The sequence below is a fragment of the Tachyglossus aculeatus genome, chromosome 19 (genome assembly GCF_015852505.1).
Source record: "Tachyglossus aculeatus isolate mTacAcu1 chromosome 19, mTacAcu1.pri, whole genome shotgun sequence".
In the NCBI taxonomy this organism is placed as follows: domain Eukaryota; kingdom Metazoa; phylum Chordata; class Mammalia; order Monotremata; family Tachyglossidae; genus Tachyglossus; species Tachyglossus aculeatus.
In genome coordinates this window covers 22,719,194-22,725,207 of record NC_052084.1, presented here as the reverse complement: position 1 = coordinate 22,725,207, position 6,014 = coordinate 22,719,194, and the positions used below count along the sequence as shown (strand labels likewise).

The window sequence follows — 6,014 nt, the reverse complement described above, 5'->3', positions numbered from 1 at the left end:
TCAGGGAAGAGAAAATTGCTTTGATAAGGTGAAAAGGGATGGAGTCAGAAGCAGAGTGGAGGGGTTAGATCTCAAGATGACGCAGAATATCTCCTCAAGATACTGCTGGGAAGAATAGTAGAATAGAAGAGAAGGCTGGAGAGACCTTGCCTAATGTTTTCAATTTTATCGACAATTTCCATGACCTAGCACTTGGGTCAAGGTATGGAAAGCTGGGGGAATTGGAATTGAAGAGGGAATTAAATTCATAAATAACTGTCACAGGCAATGAGCACGGGAATCAATAAAGATGGAGAAGTATTGCTGACTAGTGGATGAGAAGGCAGAACTAAAACAGCTGAGAATAAATTTTAGATGGACTTGGTTAGCCTGGTGTCTAGATATCTGCCAGCAGCATTCTGCAGCTTGTACCCAAGACCAGAAGACGTGTACCATAGAGGTGATCCAGGGTTGCAGGTTGGTTGAACATGATCAGTAGAGTAAGAGACTGTGAGTCTCACTTGAGACAGGGACTGTGTCCATCCCAATTTGCTTGTATCCATCACAGCACCTGGTAAAGTGCCTGGCACACAGTAAATGCTTAACAAATACCATTGTCATTATTATTAAGAGGGGAGTGAAAGAATTGAGTGTAGGTCAAATGGCTGTGTGAAGGCTGTGGATTTGTGTGTCAAGAGAAGGTAGAGCAGACCAGACCATAAGGAGACCAGATGTCTTTAGGACATTTGAAGGGGGTCAAAAGATCAAAAGATCAAAGATCTCAACTGTGGACAGGACGACTTTGAGGGAGGAGGCATATGGGAAGGAATGCAGATCAGGGGGTTGTGGTCAGGGAGTAAAACTTCAGAGTTGGTGAGGTTGGAGACTGTATACCAAAGATGAGAAGATGAAGAGTTTGGTTTCTGAAATGTTAATTGTGAACTGTCGTCCAGAAACCCATGTAAAGGTGTCCTGAAGGCAGGAGGAAATGCTAGCATTCAGAGGAGAGAAGGTGGGGCTGGAGAACTATTTTTGGGAAACCTCCACGAAGAGATGTAGGTGAAGGCATGGAAGTGAGTGTGTATAGAGGAAGAGTAGAAGTACACCCAGAACTGAGCCTAAAGGAACTTCCACAGTTAGGGGGTGGGAGGCAAAGGAGTAGCTGGTGAAAGAAATTGAAAAGGAGCAGCCATAGAGATATGAGGAAATATGAGGGGAACTATGAAAGGCTATTGTCAGGGAAGCCAATAATAGTGTGTCCTGGAGAAGGAAATGGTCCATAGTGTCAAAGGCAGCTGAGAGGTCTAGGAGGATTAGGAAGTAGTAGAGGTCATTTATCAAGAAGGTGTTGAGTGGTGACTTTGAAGAAGGCAGTTTCCATAGAGTGTTGGGGGTGAAAGATTGCAGAGGATTGAAGGGAGACTTAGAGGAGAGGACGTGGAGGCAGCTGGTGTAAACAACTTAGCAAGGAATTTGGAAAAGAATGGTAAAAGGGAGATGAGTCATATTGGAGAGAGCAATAGAGCAAATGGAAGGGTTTCTAAGGCCAGGGTATATATGGCTATATTTGAAAGCAGTGGGTAAAGAGCCATTGGAAAGTGAATGGCTGAAGACTGCAGTCAAGGTGAGAAGGAGGGAGTCACCAAATGTTTTAATCAGTTGCAAAGAAATAGGATCAGTGGTGTGCAGGTGGAGGGTGTAATTTTGAAAAGAGGCAGAGGTATTCCTCTTGGGAAGGATGGGAGACTCATTGAGAGGACAGGAGGAGGATGAAACTGGAGAGGTGCAGGGGAGATTTTAATGAGTTCATGTCTGATGGTTTTAATTCTATTGTTGAAATAGATAGCACAGTCATTAGGGGAAAGATTTGGGGGAGGCTGAGAGACATAGGCTTTAAGCAGGGAGTTAAATGTGTGGAACTGGTGGAGACAATTGACTGCCTCACAGCACTTATGTACAATACTGTAATTTATTATTTTTAATGCCTGTCTCCCCCTCTAGACTCTAAGCTCCTTGTGGACAGGACAGGGAACATGTCTACCAACTGTATTGTATTGTACATCCCCGAGAGCCTAGCACAGTGCTCTGCACATAGTAAGTCCTCAGTAAATACAATAAGTTGATTGATCGATTGAAGTGTGGAAATGTAATGTTCCTGGGCAAAGGAGAACACAGGATTAAATTAGGTGAGGATGAGTTTGAGCGGGATGTCATTCTGGTGTCTGGATTTTCACGGGCAGTGCTTTTCAACAAAAGCACAAGAATGGAGGAAATGTACTGTAGAGGTGACCCAGGGCTGCAGGTTGGTGGTACGAGATCGACAGAGGGACAAAGGTACAAAGAAATTTAGTTCAGTACAGAGGGCAGAGTAGAGGTCATGAATTTGTGCATCGAAAGAGGATAGGGAGGGTAGGGAAACTAAACGGGGTGTGATGACTTGGGATAATTTGAAGTGGTGAAGAGAGTGGAAGTTTCTTTGGAGGGATAGAACAGTTTTGCTGGGAGGGGATGTGTGAGAGAAAAGGCAGGAGAGGAGGCAGTGATCAGAGAGCAGGATTTCAGGGTTGATGAGGTAAGAGATTGTACAGTAATTGGAGACAATAAGATCAGGCATGTGCCTCAGCTGCTGAGTGGGTTAGGTGGGGTGGAACAGGAGGTAGTGGAGTTGAGCAATTAGAGTAAGTGTTTAGCTAGGAGTTTATCAGGAACAATCTGGGGATCAGTATAGATATAGAGAAGACTTGTGAGAAAGGGATTGAAAATGGTTTGGAAAGTTGGACGGGGGGTTTGGGGTTGGGGTAGGTGATGGTGACCAGTAATTAGGTGTGGGTAGTAAACGGATGGTATATACTGTGAAGGAAGAGAAAAAGAGAGGTGGAAGGTGTGGGATGGTGCCAAAACAGCAGTGGGGTGTGCCAGGGTGGGGTGGGGGGTGGGGGCATGAGAAACAGCATGTCCAAGTAGAAAGAGCACAGGCCTGGGAGTCAGAGGCCCGGGTTCTAATCCTGGCTCTGCCACTTGCCTGCTGGGTGATCTCGAGCAAGTCACTTCACTTCTCTGTGCCTCAGCATCCTCATTTGCAAAATTGAGATTCAAAACCTGTTCTCCCTCCTAATTAGACTGTGAGCCTCATGCAGGATAGGGACTATGTTCAACCTGATTCATTGTATCTACCCCAGCGCTTACAACAGTGCTTGATGCATGGCAAGCACTTAACAAATACCATAATTTTTTTAAAAAAAGATGCATGTCAACTCCTCCCACTTTTCCAGTGAGTCTTGGAGAGTGGAGAAGATGAGGCTCACTCAGGAGAGCGCAATGGGGGAAGATAATGTCATGTGAGCGAGCCAGGATTCTGTGATGGTAAGGAAGAACAGTGCCTGGGTCAAGGACATGTTGAGGATGAAGGGAGTTTCCTCATGATGGATTGCAAATTCTACAAGCCTCATCTGAGGGACAAAGAGAACTGTGATTGGGGAAGACTGCCATAGAGATCTATGGCAGAAATAATATGCACCCTAAATTTATCCTATGGGACATGGGACAGAAACCCCAACCTCAGTGTGCTGCTGCCCAAATAGGGATATGTAGTCAGCTTAGCTCAGTGGCACTAGGTGGAAGATTAGGCAGCTTCCCCGAGAACTTAGAAGGGATCCACATTGGGAACAGAAGATTCTCTTTTCCAGAATGTCCGCCTTCTCCTGTCACTGTGAATAATCAGGAATGGGCTAATGACAGAGAAAATGAGTATAAAAGCCAAATGGCTTTTCACCAGGAGAGGAGACTTTTGTTTTATGCTTAGTAAAACACACAACATGAGGGAATGCCACCCATAGAGGAGGACATAGAGAGTCGCCAGGGCAATGATTCTCTTGGCTGTTCTGACCTCAGGCATTGTCCTGGGATAGCGACTGGGCCCATGAAGGTGCTGGACCTGCCTGTGATGCCTCTGCAGGACAAACACCATGTAAATACTGGCCACACTCATGAGTCCCACAAAGAACAGGTCTGGGAGGGAAGGCACAGCAGCAATCATCAAGGTCATCTCTGCACTCACACTGACTCTTGAACAGTATTTGAGATCCAGTCTGATTCAAGCACTGCTGCTGTTTTGGGGGCCTGACGTGTATATCAATATATCAAAATCGATCGGCATATCGAGGATCCAGGAGAGGACACAGGAGGGGAGGATGCACGTTGGTAATTTGGCTTTGACTCCTGCCCACCTGAAGGTGCTGGGACTGATGATGATGGCCTGGAAGACACTCAGGAGGCAGACAGTACAGGTGGAAAGTCCCTGGGCCACTCAATAAAAGTAAATAAAGATTTTACATCTATCATTAAGGAAATTTCTCAGTCCCCAAGCTGACATGGTCTCTGGGATTCTCCGGGAGAGAAGAGTTATGGTGTTGGCCAAGGCTAGGAGGGCAAGGATCAAGTCTGAGGAGCTGAGTTTGTAGGCGGCAGAGACTATGTGGATATTAAATGAGACAAAATAAATTCACTGAGACCCCAATGCTAAACTGTAAGAGAATCACTATCCCAAAAAAGAGCTAGGTGGCATTCATTGTTAGAAATTTTCAGTTAGAACCAGAGGAGGCCTCCTGCAGAGCAACCTGGGAGGGAGAAAGACACACACACACACACACACACACACACACACACACACACACACACACACACACACACACAGAGAGAGAGAGACAGAGACAGAGACAGAGACAGAGACAGAGACAGAGAGAAACAGAGAGGGAGAAAAGAATGCATTCATTAGAATATAATAATAATAATTGTGATATTTGTTAAGTGTTTTCTATGTGCCCAGCATTGTATTTAGGTGCAATCCAAATAGCCAGAGATAGTCTCCTTTCCACCTGGGGCTCTTACTCCGAAGCGGGGAGAGAACAGGTATTTTATCCCCATTTTCAAAATGAGAATTCCCAAGACGCAGAAAAGTGACTTGCCCAAGGACATGGGCCTTGTCAGACGCCCAGGACTCCGTTGGCAGGCCCAACGGAGGGCCTGATGGCAGGCCTGGAATGGGCCTGGAATGGCCTCCCTCTGCCCATCCACCTAGCTAGCCCTCTTCCTCCCTTCAAGGCCCTACTGAGAGCTCATCTCCTCCAGGAAGCCTTACCAGACTGAGCCCCTTCCTTCCTCTCCCCCTCGTCCCCCTCTCCATCCCCCGCATCTTACCTCCCTCCCTTCCCCACAGCACCTGTATATATGTATATATGTTTGTACATGTTTATTACTCTATTTATTTATTTATTTTACTTGTACCTATCTATTCTATTTATTTTATTTTGTTAGTATGTTTGGTTTTGTTCTCTGTCTCCCCCTTCAAAACTGTGAGCCCATTGTTGGTTAGGGACTGTTTCTATATGTTGCCAGCTTGTACTTCCCAAGCGCTTAGTACAGTGCTCTGCACACAGTAAGCGCTCAATAAATACGATTGATTGATTGATTGATTGACATCCAGAGTCAAATGGTGGAGCTGAGATTAGGACCCAAGTTTCCTGATTCCCAGTTTCCTATGCTGTTTCCTCTAGGTGACACTGCTTCTCATAATACACATTCCTGCACAACTCAGTTTTTCCAGGGGATTGCAGATTTGCATATTCCATCAATTTCTTGACAGTCTTGAATAAGCATCACCATTTAATTGAAAACCTTAGGTTGGACTTCAGTAATGAAACCTTCAGCATCATGCATCTTCATCCACCACGGTTTTACCATGACTGGCAGCTGTTGCTGACTGACCAATACTATGCCTCTCGGGGCTACTGGAGTGAGTGTAGGTTGATGATGGTAGGGCAAGGGAGGGGAGATTCTCATCGTGCACATACTATTTATTTCAGATATACCATCAGGCAACACTAGAATCGGTGTTATGATTTCCTGAGTAAATCAGAAGCAAAAGGATGTTTTCTTCCAACATAAAATCTGGAAAAAAGCACCCCCCAAAAAATACTTGCTTTCTGCAGACTTCAGGCCAGATTTAAGACCATTTCTAACCTGTTTCCATAGGAATT

At 45.4% G+C, this 6,014-nt stretch overlaps 1 pseudogene; it reads right to left on the bottom strand.

Moving 5' to 3' along the window:
• Nucleotides 1-3,622: 3,622 nt before the first annotated feature.
• On the bottom strand, nt 3,623-5,718 carry LOC119940655 (annotated as a pseudogene).
• Between the last annotated feature and the right edge of the window lie 296 nt (nt 5,719-6,014).